Source organism: Sabethes cyaneus, chromosome 3, assembly GCF_943734655.1.
Source record: "Sabethes cyaneus chromosome 3, idSabCyanKW18_F2, whole genome shotgun sequence".
Classification (NCBI taxonomy): domain Eukaryota; kingdom Metazoa; phylum Arthropoda; class Insecta; order Diptera; family Culicidae; genus Sabethes; species Sabethes cyaneus.
Window position 1 is genome coordinate 35689581 of NC_071355.1, and position 19707 is coordinate 35709287.

The window sequence follows — 19707 nt, forward strand, 5'->3', positions numbered from 1 at the left end:
CTCATCGATAAAGATGCCAGATAATAACCGTGCATCGAATGCGTTCTGGTGCAAAAGGGGCTACGAATTTGTTCTCGTACCGGATACGAATCATTCGTAATAACAATATTTGCGCTGGAACATTAACCTCTACACCTAAAAAACTCAGCAAAATTTGCCGAGATTTCGACAGTCGAGCTTTCGGCGGAAATTTCGGTGGAGCATATCGACGTTTACGGATCTTTACTAACGTTTGGTAGCATAAAAAAGTTTACCGAACGCTCGGCTGTCCAAATCTCGACCAAATTTGGCCGACTTCGATGGTTTTTTTTAAGTATGTACGAATGTTTTAAATGATATGCAATTTATTTATCAGCTACGAATATAGTTTTACGAAAATATTTTTTGAAAACGAGATTAGGTAGTCAATGTGGAGAAAGTCACAAAGTTACGGTGAGCCGGACACGTCGCAAGGATGCCGAACGACTGTGCAGTGATTCAGGTGCTCTTCAAGAACTCTACCGGCACCAAGAATAAAGGGTTACACCGTGCTGGATGACTCGCCCAGGTTGAAGCTAACTTGCAAGTAGCGAAACACTCAACAAACCGGTGACGAATGGCCTAGAACCGAGTACGGTGGAGATAAGTTCTTGATACAACACGACCCACCCCGGCTGCATGCTGCTAGAAGCGAGTAAAAAGCTAAGATTAGGCTTCTTTTGATTGCTATTTCTGGTCCGAGTTGACTTGTTAGAATTCAAACTCGACCCCAAAGCAGTGCCCGCCCAGTTAGCTGCGGGGTACGATGCTGGCTTAACAAGCCAGTCGTCGTATGTTCGGATCTCGACTACGCGGTACCGCTACAGAGTTAATAGGATCTGTGCACTAGCCCCGAAGGGCTAACCGGAGAAGAAGGGTGGAGTTCCAAGCGAGGAGAAGGAGTGTAGTGAAAATACTCGTACAAACAATATTAGGTCGTACTCATGGAAAAGTTAATTACTACAACTATGCTATGGTAGATTTTTAGACAAAATAAAAATGTTAATTAAACTATTTTTTCTTTTAGCGTGTGTTTATTTTATGAAAAACTCGATTTAATTCAGTTAATATTATTGAAATTATGAAATCATAACTCTAATAAATCTTCAAACCTACCACAATAGGCTGTCTAACCTCTTTGATGGTGCTTCTTACCCTGTCTAGTGATGAATGTGTGATTTTTATACGTTTCAAAAATCGATAAAAAATCACGTGAAAATAGACTAATAAATTTTTTATACAAGGTTTAAACGTAGATAAATGAATGCTCATTCATTTATGTAGTACAAGAAAAAGCAAACTTTCGTACAGATGTACAGATTTTATGCCAGCAATTTACTTGCTCAGGATCGTACTTTCATTTTCTGGAATAAATATCGAACTCAAAAATAACTATGTTCCATAGCAGGGCTATTTTCAATCGCAGGAGAAATAACCACTGATCTTCAATTACTGATTTGTACTAACGTAAGAACAAGTATGAAACTACTAATCATACTAAGTTTTAACTAAAAGTTGAAAAAATAGCTAAATGGTTCACAGCTTAACTAGATTTTCATATCCAAATTTTTTCGTGCTCAACCATTATATTACCTGACTAATAGCAAATTGCCGTTTAATAATATATAATAAATTAACAGGCAGGACGACTAGTTATGAAAACAAACAAATTATCAAAAGCTCCTTTTGAGAAAGAAACAGCAAGTTTATGAAAAAGACGTCAACAAGATCATTTTATTTTACGCTGTACAATTCTAAAATTAATCACAAAGGAAGGTAATTTTCCTCATGATTTACAACCATCACTTCACCTGCATCCCTCTATAATAGGCAGCAAACGAGAAATAAAACAAATTACTATCGCTAAATTTAATACTCATAAGACGTTGTTTACGATTATAAATACCAACAAACGTCAACGTCATATAAGCCATTGCTGCCTTGCCCCGGGAGTTGAAGAGCAAGAGCAAAAAAAAATCAATCATAACAGCAATATCTTGTCCGGCGGCAATAAATAATGATCAAAATGCATGGCGCTTAGCCGCCGGTGACCTAGGCTTGGGTGTATGCGAACTCCCCAGCCGGAGTTCGCCGCGTGTACAGCATCCAGGGAGCGCGTAGTTCTTTGCCCTCTAGGTCCAGCCGAAGCGGGGTATCCACATTCGTCAGCGTCGCCATCGTCGTCGTCGTCGTCGTGGCTATAAAATAAACCACCGAAGAAGGGAACTCACAAACGCCCTATTTGTTTATGCTACTCACAAGTCATACGCGGATGCAAGTCTTCTCGCGTCGAGCAGTCAGATGGACCGTACGGTCGGTCGGTGGTCCGACTCATCTGTCTTGCTTCCTCAAAAGGAAAGCCCTTACGCTATTAATTCAAAAAAAAAGTTAGATATTCTTCGTTTTGTTCATATTGAGCGAGGTATAAAGAGGAACTTGACTGTAAATAAAACGCCACCGCTCGCTCGCACCGTTCCGTTGCGTTGTTGACGTGTGTTTGTTAAACCCGGCTGACGGACGGCCAGGCCAGGACGGACGGATGGTAATAGTCGGGACCATCCAAAAGAAAAACAAATTGGCCAGCGTTGTTGCCTGAATTAGATTCGATTAAATTTGGCGAGGTGTTGTGGCGATCGATGGCCGTTGATGGGAAGGCGCCACCGGCGGCCGGTCTCTCGTCTCAGTCGGTCGCGGTGTCCGACCGACAATAACGGCGTTCGCACGTCCATCAATGCCGGCCGGGCTCATCGTCCCCGGGGCGACCGACGGACGGCGCACGGTGAACTGTCACAAATTAATGTTTGATTGGATTGGCACAAGTGGAATGTGTGCGAGAGATGTATATGTATGAACGCGGATTCATGCGAAAAAGAATGCGTAAAAATGCGTAAGAAACGCGTTCTATGGAAAGGGGCTACTCAGTTTGGTTGAGATGGATTATTTCTCGAATAGCTTTACATACTAACTGGTTTGATTTCTTTTGTGTGATCAGATCGGATTTAGACAAGCAAAAACGTTGAATTAGGTACATCGTTTCGATATTTATAGATCATGGCTGCAACTGTATCCACAAGGGCGTAAGGGCGTAAGCAAAAAAAGCAAAGCAAAGCCTAGGTGCTACATTCCGTTATCGAAACTTTACCTTCTGTTTTTTAAACGACAGATTTTGCAGTCAGCTGTTAGAATACAGGACAATTTCAGGGTCAGTTGCTACGATCCTATTGATTCCAACAGCTTCTCCAAGCCGAGATTCGAACATACAACGATTGGCTTATTAAACCAGCATCATACCTCCTCGAGAACACCTGGGAGGCTGGCGACGGCGTAAGGGGAAGAAGAAAACAAGAAGTTCAGTAAAATCAGTGGACATACAATCTAGCGAGCTGTTGGCCTCGTGAGTGGGTTGCGTAGAAAGACGCTGCGAGTTTTCACAGTTTTCTAATACAAGTACTAGGGCACATTTTTACACGGATAACACGCGCTTGATTCCGATTTGAGGTGTGATTAATTTTTATCGCATCAAATCAGTTCATAATGCGTTCGGTTTTCCATCTTCAATTTTTTGTCTTTTTTTTAAGTGAACTTTGTAGCATTTTGCTGTCATAATCTTGTCGTTTATTGTTGTATTTTAACGTTTGTTAGTTTTTTCCTTTTTTCTAATATTTGGCATTCGTACTATTTTATCAGCTTTTTTGGAATTTTTGTCACTTTTCTGGTATGTTTCGGCTTCTTTTCGTCGTATTTTTACTGTCTTTCATCTTTTCACCTGCTTGAGACTTATAAACTTAAAAAAACCTAAAATTAAAAGAGAAGAAAACTTTTCTAATTTAATTCTACTATGTAGATTTTATTCACGACAGATACGTATTTCGCCTACGACTTGCAGGCTTCCCCAGTGTCTGTTTTCGAACTGCAAGTTCAGTGCTTGAGATTACTTTTTCGTCATCTGTTCATTATCTTTTCGCCGCCCCATCGAAATCCTTTTATTGCCGATGTGCTGCTCTTTCGTAGTTTTTTTCATTTTTCTTATTCTTATGCTTGTTTTTGCTCTTGCTCTTGCTCTTGGTCTTGGTCTTGGTCTTGGTCTTGGTCTTGGTCTTGGTCTTGGTCTTGGTCTCGGTCTTGGTCTTGGTCTTGGTCTTGGTCTTGGTCTTGGTCTTGGTCTTGGTCTTGGTCTTGGTCTTGGTCTTGGTCTTGGTCTTGGTCTTGGTCTTGGTCTTGGTCTTGGTCTTGGTCTTGGTCTTGGTCTTGGTCTTGGTCTTGGTCTTGGTCTTGGTCTTGGTCTTGGTCTTGGTCTTGGTCTTGGTCTTGGTCTTGGTCTTGGTCTTGGTCTTGGTCTTGGTCTTGGTCTTGGTCTTGGTCTTGGTCTTGGTCTTGGTCTTGGTCTTGGTCTTGGTCTTGGTCTTGGTCTTGGTCTTGGTCTTGGTCTTGGTCTTGGTCTTGGTCTTGGTCTTGGTCTTGGTCTTGGTCTTGGTCTTGGTCTTGGTCTTGGTCTTGGTCTTGGTCTTGGTCTTGGTCTTGGTCTTGGTCTTGGTCTTGGTCTTGGTCTTGGTCTTGGTCTTGGTCTTGGTCTTGGTCTTGGTCTTGGTCTTGGTCTTGGTCTTGGTCTTGGTCTTGGTCTTGGTCTTGGTCTTGGTCTTGGTCTTGGTCTTGGTCTTGGTCTTGGTCTTGGTCTTGGTCTTGGTCTTGGTCTTGGTCTTGGTCTTGGTCTTGGTCTTGGTCTTGGTCTTGGTCTTGGTCTTGGTCTTGGTCTTGGTCTTGGTCTTGGTCTTGGTCTTGGTCTTGGTCTTGGTCTTGGTCTTGGTCTTGGTCTTGGTCTTGGTCTTGGTCTTGGTCTTGGTCTTGGTCTTGGTCTTGGTCTTGGTCTTGGTCTTGGTCTTGGTCTTGGTCTTGGTCTTGGTCTTGGTCTTGGTCTTGGTCTTGGTCTTGGTCTTGGTCTTGGTCTTGGTCTTGGTCTTGGTCTTGGTTCTTGTTCTTGTTCTTGTTCTTGTTCTTGTTCTTGTTCTTGTTCTTGTTCTTGTTCTTGTTCTTGTTCTTGTTCTTGTTCTTGTTCTTGTTCTTGTTCTTGTTCTTGTTCTTGTTCTTGTTCTTGTTCTTGTTCTTGTTCTTGTTCTTGTTCTTGTTCTTGTTCTTGTTCTTGTTCTTGTTCTTGTTCTTGTTCTTGTTCTTGTTCTTGTTCTTGTTCTTGTTCTTGTTCTTGTTCATATTTTATTCTTTATTTTATAGTTGTCTTTTCAACACATTCTCGTTGTCTTTTCGTCATCTCTCTGTTGTGTTTGTCCTCTTTTTGGAGTCGCGATCGTTTCAACCTCGGCCTTTCAATCTCGGCTGAGCGATGCTGCAAGGGTCTGCAGAATCGTTGCACTAGGGTCGTAATTGTCATGTACTGTAGTAACCGACTGCGAAGTCTGTCGATAAATATGGGTCAAATCTTAAAGACGTTTATACCAAACACTTTGTTTTTTTCATCATCTTTTCATCATATTTTTGTCGTCTATTCATCTGTTTTCGATTTTTTTTTCTGGCATTGTCGTTTTTTACGGTACCGTTTTACCGGTTTGTAGCCTTTTTTGTTGCTGAATTGGTATTTTTGATTGTCATTTTATCGTCTTTTCGCCGTTCTTTCGTTAACTTGCTATTTTATAATCGTCATCTTTTCGTCGTCATTTATTGCATGTTTTATTGCCTTTGTGATGCTATTTAAGGGCCTTTTTGCAGTGTCTTTTATTTTTTTGTCGCTGTTTTGATGTACTTTCGACGCCTTTCCACTATATTTTCATGTTAAGTCCGTCCGTGTTAATTTTTGTTGTCTATTATCGCCCTTTCGAGATCTTTTCATCGTGGTTTTGTTATCTTTTGTTACTTTTACGTCCCGTTTTCGTTGTCTTTACACCATCTCTTCGTTGTCTGTTATTCGTATTTTAATCATCTCTTAATTACTGTTTTTTTCGTTTTCCGTAGATAAAAATGCTTAACAGTTTTTCTACTGCAATAAAACATAAATAATATAAAAAATCAAACAAAATTTATATGAGAAAAGTTTGTGTAGTGCTCGCACTTGCTAATCCCACTGCACAGTGGTCCAAAACGGAAACGAAACTTTTTTCCTAATGTCTTTTGCTTTCATTTTATCATTAATGGTCTTCAGCACTTTTGTTCGTATGAATAACCTTTTAATCTAAAACTGTCAAAAGTAAGTCATTGCTTACTATAATGAAAGTAAAAAAATACCTTTTTTGTGTTGGGAAATATAGACATAGTTTCTTCGGCAAAGTTGTAAATATTGTAAAAACAAGCAACTTTGCTGAAGAAATAAAATTTTTATCGTTATCGACTGCTGAACTATAGGGCATATTCTTTAAAATTTCTTTAAAAATTAGTTTTTCTTTCTTAGCGTTTGTTAGTTGCATTTTACAAGAACACATTGTTCTAGGCAATTATCGAAGCACTCAATACACATGTTTTTGCAGAAGACCATAAAACTCTTGGACTTTTACTTTTTAAGTTATCATATATTCAAGCTTTAAATTTCTATAGCTTCACGAGCCCATGAGGTAAAATGGGGCAATTATGAAAACAGTGCTTCATCTTAAAGTCGAGTACTAAAACCTTGTATGGGTTCCGTTTGTCCCCAACCACCCAAATGAGAGTATAGCAAGCATACGTTTTATGGGTTTTAAGGCTCGATACACGTCCATTTTTTGTGTTAGTAGATAGACACATGGTTTCTTCGGCAAAATTATGTAAAATATAAAGGCAAACAACTTTGCTAAAGAAATGACATTTCTATTTCTACCGAGTGCAGAGCTATAGAGCATTTTCCTTGGAAATTCTTTAAATATTAGTTTTTCATACTTAGCTTATGTTGGTTGCATTTTACAGGCATATATGGTTCTAGGCGATTGTTGAAGGACTTAAAATACACGTTTTTGCAGAAGATTGCAAATCTCTAGGACCTTTCCTTACCAAGTTATCGCTTTTGCCTTATGAAGTTAAGGAAAAAGAAAGCTTACATAAGCGATAACTTTGTAAGGAATGGTCCTAGAGATTTGCAAGCTTCTGCAAAAACATGTGTTTTGAGTCTTTTAATAATTGCCTAAAACCATATACTCTTGTAAAATGCAACCAACATAAGCTAACTATGAAAAACTTCTTTTTAAATCACTTCCAAAGAAAATGCTCTATAGCTCTGCACGCGATAGAAATAGAAATATCATTTCTTTAGGAAAATTGTTTACCTTTATATTTTCTATAACTTTCCCGAAGAAACCATGTGGCTATCTACGAACACAAAAAAAATGGACGTGTATCGAGCCTTTAGCGAACGCGAAACACATAAAACGTATGCTTGCCGTACTCTCACTTGGGTGGTTAGGGATAAGCAGAGCCCTACAAGTTTATAGTACTCGACTTAAGCTTTAATATGAAGCGCTGATTTTATAAATCCGCTTGCCCCATTTTACCCCATGGGCTCGTGAAGCTATGGAAATTTAAAGCTTGAATAAGCGATAACTCAGCAAGTAAAGGTCCAAGAGAGTTGCAGGCTTCTGCGAAAACGTGTATTTTGAGAGTTTCGATAATTGCCTAGAACATTGTATTCTTGTAAAATGCAACTAAGAAAAGCTAAGTATGAAAAACCAATTTTTAAAGAAGTTTTAAAGAATATGCCCTATAGTTCAGCACTCGATAAAGATAGAAATTATATGTCTACAGTAAAGTTGCTTGTTTTTACAATATTTACAACTTTGCCGAAGAAACTATGTCTATATTTCCTAACACAAAAAAGTTATTTTTTAATTTTCATTATAGTAAGCAATGAAAGACGCGAAGAGAATCTCTCATTATCACTTAGGTCTATTTGAAAATTTACCCGAGAATTGTTTTTTAAAACGGTAAACAATTTTTACAATCGACGGAGGGGACAGTAGAAGCAAGTAATGAAACAAAGGAGTTGATAGTATCTTAGGTGAGACAAGGCGTGAAGAGGTAAGAGCAAAAAGTTAGAGATTTGTCGAAACAATCATGCGGGACGGAATCAATGGAGTCAGTTTAGATGAGTAAGAGAATAATATGGTTTGAAACGAGAGGCTCTGGCGTCTGCAAATTTATATTTCTAAATTCGAGGAATTAAATCAGACCGTATGTGTCACTCGGCCCGACCGGCCGGGGTCTTCGCATCTTTACGCATTCCTCGACGCTTTAATGTGGCGTGACGAATTGAAGATAGCGTTCTCAGGCTTTGTTTTAACCAGAGAATTAAACAAATATACAAGATTATGTTTTTAAAACAGAACAACGCATTTGTCGCGACATAAATGAGGATGTTTTTGAGAAATAACAAACAATGCACTCCAAAGGCAGTGTATATGACTTTCTCTAGACTAAATAATGATGTCCCCGGAGCGTTCCAAATATAATGATGACCCATAAATGTTCCGGAATGCAGACTGCATCCTCATCGAAACAAGTTAATTCCATTAGCTCGTCTCTCGGTCTCAATTAGCGAGGAGTTGAAAGCAAAAATTGAAAGGCCTCATCCCTCATTTTAGTCTGACAACCTTGCAGCAGACAAACAACGTGTAAATATTGCACCCGAAATCCTTGAGACCAAATGCATCATCTTTATTGAGTCTGTATAGGAAGTCCACAATGCAGTCCATTGTACGCTGTCTTCGGGAATGATGTCAGTCTGTCTAGCGGAAAACCCCGCACTATTTTATTCAAACTTCTAATCAACTACTGAGTGAAAAAATTGGAAAAATCTCATTCAAGCATCACTTTTCCACCTGCCACCGGCAAATCACAAAGATTTTCAACTTTTTAGCATCTGTTTCCGTAAACAACGCGGCGTTATTTTTCTCAATGACACCCAATTTCGCTTAATGATAGTCAACAACGTCACAACCACAACCCGAGCAGAGGTGTCAAATCGTTTAAAAGTGCCAAACAGCATGTTGTAGAAGGACTGTTTCCCACAAATCAATCCACTACTGACTGGGCGGGTGGTGGGCCAGAGCAGTCGGCAGCCGTCTATCACGCGGTGAACCGAGCCGAGCCGAGCCGAGTCCTACGTAGTGTGGTGGAAAACCTCTAGCCTCGTGTGTTTTACTATGACAGGTTCGAAAAGTATGTTAATCGACATTTTATGGGACTCGGGATAATTAACAAACGCCCTGTTGCAATTTTTTATTTGTTTGCTTGGCCACTAGGAAGTGCAGCGGTCGTTAGATTTTTGTTCGGTAGGGTGGGGGGGGGGGGGGGGGAGCTGGGGGTTCGTCATTTTACAATGAATTGGACTATGCTGACGAATTCTTGAATAAAGCATTTTCATGTGGGATGTTGAGCGAGAATGTCCCTTAAAGCAATTCAGCGCCCGGTTGGTCGGTTGTGGCTATTCACATTCAGAGGATGGATTGGAACGTGAGCTAAGTAGGCTTGGGATTGGGTAACACGTCACTATTGTTGTTATAGCACATTGGTGTTATGTCTAATTTATAATTAAAATAATTACATTCCAACAATCTACTCTGTCTAAACTAACGAAATAAGTGAAAAACAGATGAAAATTAATCCAGAAAGCCACTTTCTCGAAACAAGCGGCGCGGCTTAAAGTGGTCCCTTCACCTGCAAAGCAGCTCAGCTAACAAAAGCCGATCTTGACGAGTCAGTCCGATCTGTCATCGGATTTCCTCGCCTCGGTTTGTCTACCAGCCAAGGTGCAAAGTTGCTGCAAAAAAATGACAGAAAAACAGAAACGACCAACAACGTCCAACTCCTGAAGGGAAAACAATGTGACAGCAGCATTTTATCCTTCTACTAAATCGTAGAACCGCGCCACCAGGCACAGCTGTTCGGAGGACGAAAGCCACGGAACAACACTCCAATCAGATGAAATAAATTGATACTTTCTGTGTTGTGTTTGCCTGTTTGGAGAGAAGTAAAAGACTGTCAACTTCCGAAGCTAGCTTTTATGCTGAGCTGAACTACCTTTATCTTCACCTCAAGCGCACGGAAGGAAACGAAAGCCCTCTATTAAGGTGTCCCCATGAAAATATTCCACCTTCAGACCCGTGCAATTTTCCCCTGCCAGTGTTAAACTGCATCTAGATAACGAAAAACAAAGCGTTCGTCGACTGTGAGAAAACGGCACGGAATTCCGACAATTTCTTCATCGCGCGCACGCGGGATTCAGCAACCAATGTGGACGGAATATTACCTAACCATTTTTTGTGCCCTTCAAAGGGGACACAATCTATTCGAAGTTCATCGCTGCTAAGCTCGCAAGAATCAGCAAGCAAACGCAGTTTTAGTATGAAATTCAAATCGGTAATTATCATAAATCACCTGCCTTTAAATGTCCGACCGAACGCAGGTGCCCAGCAAGCGAAAATCGTTTGGATGAAAAGCAAAATGAACAAGCTTCCTGGGTATCGAACTCGAACTCGTACCAAGAACACAAAGAAATTACGATCTAAAGACCTTGCTTCTCCGAAGTCACTCACCGAGCGGTTAGCTTCGGTCCGGTTGGAGATCCCGCTGCGACATCGAACCCACCCGATGCGCTGACACCGGCAAAAATGTAGAAACCGAACATGTCACGCTGGACATTCAACACATAGCATTGTCCAACTGATTCTCGCTCGAAACCCTAATCTTATTCTGCATGATATATAGGAAATTATGCCAGATTTTGGCAGATGGGCTGAAATTGCTACGTTGTTCAGCGCGAGCGTCTACAAGGAAGTCTGCGCTGCCAGTGATCCCGCTGGCCGGTACCAGTTAAGTAAGAATCCGAAACAGGATTGTAATTGCCGGTTTCCGAACCCGGTACGGTACGATTGTAATTGTCGGTTTTTGCGCGACCCCCGGCAGACCGCAGTGGCGGCAGCGGCGGTGGCGGCCCCGGCTGTCGATGAAATATGGCCGCAATGTGTTACCTTAATTTATGGCGTAGCTCACACCTTAGCATCAACCGACCGGATTGAAACGGACTCGAACGTACCTGAAATGCAAGACAGTAAAACAAGAGGTCATTAATTTTGCGGATAAACATACCGTGGATACGCGAGAGATAAGTGCAGAGCACTGCGGACTCGGACGGACCTGATAATTGATTCGAATATTCAATGAAAATGAGTCCAGTCTGTATAAATATGTTGATTCTTCGACTGCTGATATATTATTACCAATTTAAAGGTGAGTAATAACATGGTGGAAATTAATCTCGGTTTGCTCCAGGGTGTATGACCTACATCAATTTTTTATTGTCTCAATCTTTCTTCTTCCATTTTTTAGTAGAAACTCATTTTACAAAGGGGTAATTTTATTATTATTTTTTTTATCTAAACGCAATAACCTTGCCCTAAGATAACTTGGATTTTGATCAGAATGTCATAATTTCATTCCTAACCGTCCAGAATATCACTAAACCTTTAAAGGCAAAGGTACTTCCCCAAGCAACAGTGTGAGTTTTATTACACTCTTATGGTGGTATTCAACACCAATTTTGGCCTTAAATGCCATCATAAGAGTGTAATAAAACCCAAATTGTTACTTGGGTCCAACGATCGCAAATATGTTGATGTCAAAAGAATATGGTTTTTGCTTTCTTCTTTACCTTCAATTTTAAGAATTGACTAGAATCAGATTCTTTATCTGGTTTTCATACTGAGCTTTTCTTAGTTGCATTTTACAAGAATATAATGTTCTAGGTAATTATCGAAGCTCTCAAAATACACGTTTCTGCAGAAGCCCGCAAATTTCTTGGACCTTTACTTGTTGAGTTATCGCATATTCAAATTTTATATTTCCATAGCTTCACGAGCCCATGGGGTAAAATGGGGCAAGCGGATTTATGAAATCAGCGCTTCATCTTAAAGCTTAAGTCGCTAAAGGCTCGATACACGTCCATTTTTTTTTGTGTTCGTAGATAGAGACATGGTTCCTTCGGCAAAGTTATTGAAAATATAAAGGAAAACAATTTTGCTAAAGAAATGACATTTCTATCTCTATCGAGTGCAAAGCTATGGACCATTTTCTTTGGAAATTCTTTAAAATTAAGATTTTCATATTTAGCGTAGGTTTCATTTTACAAGAGTATATGGTTCTAGACGATTATTGAAGGTCTCAAAACACATGATTTTGCAGAAGGTTGCAAATCTCTAGGACCTTTCCTTACAAAGTTATCGCTTATTTGAGCTTTATTTTCCTTAACTTCACGATCCAAAAACGGTAAATTTGTAAGGAAAGATCCTAGAGATTTGCAATCTTCTGCAAAAACGTGTATTTTGAGTCCTTCAATAATCGCCTAGAACCATATATTCCTGTAAAATGCAACCAACATAAGCTAAGTATGAAAAATTAATTTTTAAAAAAATTCCAAGGAAAATGCTCTATAACTCTACACTCGATGGAGATAGAAATGTCATTTCTTTAGCAAAGTTATTTGCCTTTATATTTTCCATAGCTTTGCCGAAGAAACCATGTCTCTATCTAGTAACACAAAAAAATGAACGTTTATCGAGCCTTTAGCGAACGCGAAACACATAAAACGTATGCTTGCTGTACTCTCATTTGGCTGGTTAGGGAAAGCGCAATCCATACAAGTTTATAGTACTCGACTGCAGCTTTAAGATGAAGCACTGAGTTAATAAATTCACTTGCCCCATTTTACCCCATAGGCTCGTGAAGCTACAGAAATTTAAAGCTTGAATATATGATAACTTAGAAAGTAAAAGTGTCAGAGAGTTTCAGTCTTCTACAAAAACGTGTGTTTTAAGAGCTTCGATAATTGCATAGAACATTGTATACTTGTAAAATGCAACCAACAAAAGCTAAGAATGAAAAACTAATTTTTAAAGAAATTTCAAAGAATATGCCCTATAGTTCAGCACTCGATAAAGATAGAAATTTTATTTCTTCAGCAAAGTTGCTTGTTTTTACAATATTTACAACTTTGCCGAAGAAATTATGTCTATATTTCCTAACACAAAAAAGTTATTTTTTGCTTTTCATTATAGTAAGCAATGACTTACTTTTGACAGTTTTAGATTAAAGGGGATATTTATAGAAACGAAAGTGCTGAAGACCATAAATGATAAAATTAAAGCAAAAGACACTAGGAAAAAAGTTCCACTTTTTGCCCTTTTGGACCACTGTGCGTCGGGTTTCTTAAGAATGAGTTTTAGTCAGGATCTGCTGCACTTGCTTTTCTGTCAGTTCCGGGTTTCTTGTCGTTCTTCGAATTGATGCAGAACATCACACACCGTGGTTATGTGATAATTTAATGATTCGGCCAACTCACGAGCCGATAGTCCGAGAGATTCATTGCAAGCGTGCTGGATCAATTGATCCAGCTGGCAGCTGGCAAAGGGTGAACATGTGCATACCATAACTTCTGTTCACTAACTCCGATTCCTACCTCCACGTGGTGCCGGCTGGGGTGCGCAACCTCTGTTGTCGTACGCTAACAGGAAAGGGGGCGCAGTGGCTCCCGCCCACATTAAGAGGGCAGCCCCATCAGCGGGATAAGGACCTTAGATTAACAGCCTACTGTACATGAACCATGGAATCAAAATATGATTGTTCATACGCAGAAACAACCAACAAAAACAAAGAGCGATATACCAGCTATTCTCTGCCTCTAAAACAAACATACGGTGCAACCAGAATGTATCACGATAACAAAATATTAGGACAAATGAATGTCCCTTCACACCAGCAGGCAGGACAACATTCGATGAGAACATATTTCGACACACACTCGCTCTCACAAGCGCTTGTTGTTGGTGATGCAGGTATACAATAAAATATCTCTTTGTCGCCAGTCGGCTGGTTAACGACAAGGTCGTCAGACTCCATTTATGGCAGTCAGCATGGCAGCGAATATCACCCTTCCCTTCCCTTCTTCAGTGTACCAACACACAGTAGGACCATTTTGGAAAAAGGCGGTCAAAAGTCTTTTCTCGCTTTTCCTAACGTTTTCGAGCTTAGGTGTCTTAGAAGAAGTTTCATAAAAAAGTATTCTGCATCTAATGACATTTTAATATAATTAGAGATATACAAATATAGCGGATAACAAATTTGAAAAAAATATTTTTTCATAGGAACTAGATAGCATGGTCATGTGTTCGGCAAAGTTGTAGAACTTTGAATTTCATTAAACTTTGTCGAAGATACTAAGTATCTGCATCATATGGTTTGCGTGATATAATTGACTTTCTGTCGTGATCCCCTTAAAATCAGTTTTTTAAACTTTTTGTACACAAAACCTCATCTAACAGGTTCGACATGTTCTTCAAACTTTTTGATACTATCAAAATACGTAACTTTCTAGAAGGTATAAATATCATATGTTGCTTTATTTGCTTTAAAAATTGATTTGAAGCAAAAATTTCACCGTTTTCACAAGTAATTTATTCCGTAAATAGGCACCTACTGGCAGCTAAAGTTAGCATCGCTTGAACCGCTATAGAATATTGTATAAGTGTTATTTGTAAGAGAAACACCTCGGACACCTCGGAATTGCCACCTGGTGGAACCGTCGAAGAGGAATGGACCGGCATCAAGAATGCCTTCATCACGACCAGTGATGAAACACTCAGCAAAGCGCGCAGCGGGCGGAGGGAGTGGATTGCTGATGAAACTTGGAGGAAGATCGACTAGCGGAGAGAGGCGAAAGCCGGTATTGAGCGAGTGCGAATCAGATCGGCTAAGACAACTACCCGTCAACGATACGCCGAACTGGAGACGGCTGTTAAACGTACTTCTAGGTGGGACAAGAGAGCCTGGACTAACTCCCTAGTCGAACAAGGAGAAACCACCGCCGCCAATGCACTGTGAGACAACATCAAAAAAAGACGAACATCAGCTTTTGCGTAGAAACTACTAAGTTTTCTGCATTTGTGTCTTCACAAAAGTTTCTTGATTTATTGTATCAAAAAAATATGCATTGAGAGGATGGGTCAATAAACAATCAATTTACCTTTTTTATTTGAAGTCAAAAATAAACAAAGTCTGGGAAAAAGTTGTACAAAATATTATTTAAGGAGTTTTTGCCGAAGAAAGAAAACTTCTATCTCTTAAGGGAAATAAGTTATAGTGCTACAAACTAATGTGTCCCTTTAATACCAGTTTTTTAATTTTTTCTGGTTATTTTAACTTCTACGCAGTTTTGATGTTCCACGAAGTTTAACATACTATGAAAATACACCTTTATGCTGAAAGGAGTGCAGCTTTACCTTTCTTGGTTTTCGAGCTATTCTAGCTTTTGTCTAATTTTCAATCAATTTTTAAGGGGCTTTATTTTAAAAGGGCGCAGATATACGCAGCCAATCTCAACCACTTTACGCACTACAATGCAGTTAAATTCATTTCATATGTATGTTACGGTGGATCACGGTGGAACATTTGAGAAAACTGCAAATGAAATTTACAATTTTGCATGATTTCTCTGTTCTGAATCAAAATATGCAAGAAAAAATGTTGCAAAATATAATCAACAATCACGTGGCAAGGCTTGCGGTGCTTATTTGAGACACTCACCTCCGAGCAAAAACAAAAGTTTTTGACATACTTTTGGCATTTGCGGCAAAAAATCGTGCGAAATTGGTAATTTCATTTACAGTTTTCTCAAATGTTCCACCGTGATCCACTGCAACATACATATGAAATCAAACTCACTATATTGCAGTACGTAAAGTGGCTGAGATTGGCTGCGCATCTATGCGCCCTTTTAAAATAAAGCCCCTTAAAAATTGATTGAAAATTAGACAATTAGAAGCTGGAATAGCTCAAAAACCAAGAAAGGTAAAGCTGCACTCCTTTCAGCAAAAAAGTATATTTTCATAGTATGTTAAACTTCGTGGAACATCAAAACTGCGTAGAAGTCAAAATAACCAGAAAAAATTAGAAAAACTGGTATTAAGGGGATACATTAGTTTGTAGCACTATAACTTCTTTTCCTTAAGAGATAGAAGTTCTCTTCCTTCGACAAAAACTCCTTAAATAACATTTTATACAACTTTTTCTCGGGTTTTGTATATTATTGGCTTCAAATAAAGAAGTAAAATCGATTATTTATTGACACATCCCCTTAATGCAAATTTAACAATATAACATAACAAAAAAGTACGTCAAAACTCAAGAAACTTTTGTGAAGACACAAATGCAGAAAACTTAGTAGTTTCTACGCAAAAACTGTTGTCCGCCTTTATTTTATACCATCCTACTGTGCAATGGTGATATCCGTTTGTTGTACGATATTTCTCGCCGCCTTAGTAGTGCCAGGATGAATACAAAGATGCCGCTAAAGAACACAGCTGGTCAGCTACTGACTGACCGTACAGAACAGCTTAAGCGGTGGACTGAACATTTTGAACAACTTTTCCGAGTAAAAGGTGGCGTTACCACTGCGACCATTTTTTTAATCTATTGTGGTATACTTCTTCCTTTGTCTAGGTTATTTGTTCCATTGTTCCTTCACTGAAAGTTCTTGGTCTGCGAAGACCAATCATTTCTTGTGTCTGCGAGTCGACCAATCATTTTGAGATGACGTTTGCTAGGAAAATGTCCGGTAAATAGTCTTATTATTATACAGCAAAGTTTCGTTAATTGGTGGTTCGTTAATTGGGCGGTTCGTTAATTGGGCGTTCGCTAATTGGGCTATGTGACAACTTGAATGTCAAAATTGTATGGAATTTTCGAGTTTAGAATTTTCTAACAACTGTCAGTCGGCCCAATTAGCGAATCAGCTGGAGTGCAGTCGTGGCCCAATTAACGAATTCAGGCTGTATTTAGTTTTTTTTGTTTAGATGAAGCAATGACGGGCTTTTTTACAGTCTGGCTGTATAAAGCGCTTTAACTGTCGTAGTTCTGCGTCAATAGTAATTCTCTATTGTTTTGTGTCTGTTACTATTTAAGTTCGACCAAACAGTGGTACAACGACAATGGCATCACTGTGACACCCAAGGAGTGGAATACCGCCAATACCTATGTAGCTAAGGTAAAAATGTGTTGTTTTATTTTAACAAGCTATCGTGTCCGAATTTTTTCGAGTTCAATCTTTATAGTAGTAGTAGTAGTAGTAGTAGTAGTAGTAGTAGTAGTAGTAGTAGTAGTAGTAGTAGTAGTAGTAGTAGTAGTAGTAGTAGTAGTAGTAGTAGTAGTAGTAGTAGTAGTAGTAGTAGTAGTAGTAGTAGTAGTAGTAGTAGTAGTAGTAGTAGTAGTAGTAGTAGTAGTAGTAGTAGTAGTAGTAGTAGTAGTAGTAGTAGTAGTAGTAGTAGTAGTAGTAGTAGTAGTAGTAGTAGTAGTAGTAGTAGTAGTAGTAGTAGTAGTAGTAGTAGTAGTAGTAGTAGTAGTAGTAGTAGTAGTAGTAGTAGTAGTAGTAGTAGTAGTAGTAGTAGTAGTAGTAGTAGTAGTAGTAGTAGTAGTAGTAGTAGTAGTAGTAGTAGTAGTAGTAGTAGTAGTAGTAGTAGTAGTAGTAGTAGTAGTAGTAGTAGTAGTAGTAGTAGTAGTAGTAGTAGTAGTAGTAGTAGTAGTAGTAGTAGTAGTAGTAGTAGTAGTAGTAGTAGTAGTAGTAGTAGTAGTAGTAGTAGTAGTAGTAGTAGTAGTAGTAGTAGTAGTAGTAGTAGTAGTAGTAGTAGTAGTAGTAGTAGTAGTAGTAGTAGTAGTAGTAGTAGTAGTAGTAGTAGTAGTAGTAGTAGTAGTAGTAGTAGTAGTAGTAGTAGTAGTAGTAGTAGTAGTAGTAGTAGTAGTAGTAGTAGTAGTAGTAGTAGTAGTAGTAGTAGTAGTAGTAGTAGTAGTAGTAGTAGTAGTAGTAGTAGTAGTAGTAGTAGTAGTAGTAGTAGTAGTAGTAGTAGTAGTAGTAGTAGTAGTAGTAGTAGTAGTAGTAGTAGTAGTAGTAGTAGTAGTAGTAGTAGTAGTGGGTGTGGGTAGAATTACAGCAGATCCAATTTGATTACCAAATGAATTTCACACTAATGCTGTTACAGAAGGGCCAAAAGGGATTGGGCGGACCCACAAGCAGAGGCACTTGTGTGCATTCCGGGGTTATAAGAGTCGCCTTCCAGCATTAGGATCCTTCCATTTAATAATCAATTTCGCTGTACCAACTTTAACCCACGTGATGATTTGTTTGTTTTGAATTGAGAAGTGTCATATTTGCTTCAGACCTTAAGGATTCAGGTTGGCAATCCACTCCATCATCCAGCCTTCCACATTTATGATATCAATAATAATACTGTTAATAATATGATATTAAGATGAAATGTTGTATATATGGTAAAAATAGAACAATCTCACCAGCAGTCCTTCGTATGGAATAGAGTAGCGTCCTTTGAGGCTCCATAAGTGCTTCTAATAGTTAATTTAATTTTTCATTCTGGTATCCATGTGCAGTATTAAAACTCGTTTTGGCCAAAGTTTTTACTAGTAGCAGGAGATGCTTCATAAGCTAAAACGAAAAAAAAATAATGAAATAACTTATTAGGCTTACCTATTAGCTAGGCCGTGTGGCTCTGCCGTCTGCTCAAAACCACGGTTTTGAGACCAGGCTGCCGGGAACCACCCAGCATCGCACCTCCTAGCTTGGCTACTCAATAGAGCATTTCCAGGTATGGCCACGTGGAGGCGCTAGGTAGGGGCTTGGGATGGCTAGAGCTTTATTGGACGCTCCTCATTTGTCTTCCCCATTTCATACCCATTCATTTTTTTCGAGTTCAATCTCTATAATAAAATATTAAAAGGTAGTTCATTGAGCGCCCGGAACAAAAATGTTTTCCCTTATATAGTCATAATCATAACTGTAGATTTCGACGATGACTAATTGACAATGGTCACGATTAAATCGAAGCACAAACTTCTCGATTATATCTCTGTTAATGATTAGAACCAACAGTGTTTATTTTTCCTTTTAAAACCAAACTATACAGAATTAGAAACAGAATCAAATAGTCTGCTACCATCAACAACAAAAATGGAAAGCACCACGGAACACTTGCCGCAATCTACTGAGATAGTAAATAGGCCTACAAAAATCTAAAGGGTCGTAAAACACCGACTTACGGACCGGATTAAACCAAGAAACCTACCGGTCGATTGATTTGTTTCGTCTGTTTTCGTTTTTTTTTTTGACTGTTCGTTCTTATCAACGCTCAGTCAACAGAAGATTTAAAAATAAAACGGGAGGAGCAATATTTGGAATGCTTTCGGTAAAATTCAATCATCGGGTGTTAAATTTATAGTCACGCACTTTGGCCGGTTCGGTTGTTTGTAGCCAAGCAGGGCAGCCAAGCCAGGTCAAAACGGTGGTGATGGATGAACTGCTGACAGATTTTGATGGGATGGATTCTTGGGCACCACGTAAGCGTACGCACATTAATCATAATTTCATTGTGACTGACTGACTGACTGACTAGAGTGGTAGATTGTTTTAGTCGTGCTATTCCGATTAAAATTTCGATGTTATGATATAACTTTTTATGCCATGATTAAACAGATATGGTTGACTATTGATGTCTTCATCAAATACAGAGCTGAATGTTTGACGGTAGTCCTAGAATAGTCGTGCTGAATTTTTATTCCTATAGCCTGTTAATACAGAATTCGTGCTAGTTGAAAGCGTTTCGTGTGAAAAAGTATTAATAATCCAATGATTCGCAATGAAAGGAAATAAGAATGTTGCAAGCAATG

At 39.0% G+C, this 19707-nt stretch overlaps 1 protein-coding gene across 7 annotated transcripts in view; it reads right to left on the reverse strand.

The window, feature by feature from the left end:
- LOC128741210 (A disintegrin and metalloproteinase with thrombospondin motifs 1) overlaps positions 1-19707 on the reverse strand; it is a 540214-nt gene that overhangs the window by 423432 nt on the left and 97075 nt on the right. Inside the window, exon 2 of one of the 7 annotated variants that reach the window (XM_053836846.1) lies at positions 10956-11020. The exons of the other annotated variants lie outside the window; for them this stretch is intronic. The gene's annotated coding sequence lies outside the window, so the exon portion shown is untranslated. The remainder of the gene's footprint in view (positions 1-10955; positions 11021-19707) is intronic. 7 annotated transcript variants of the gene reach the window in all.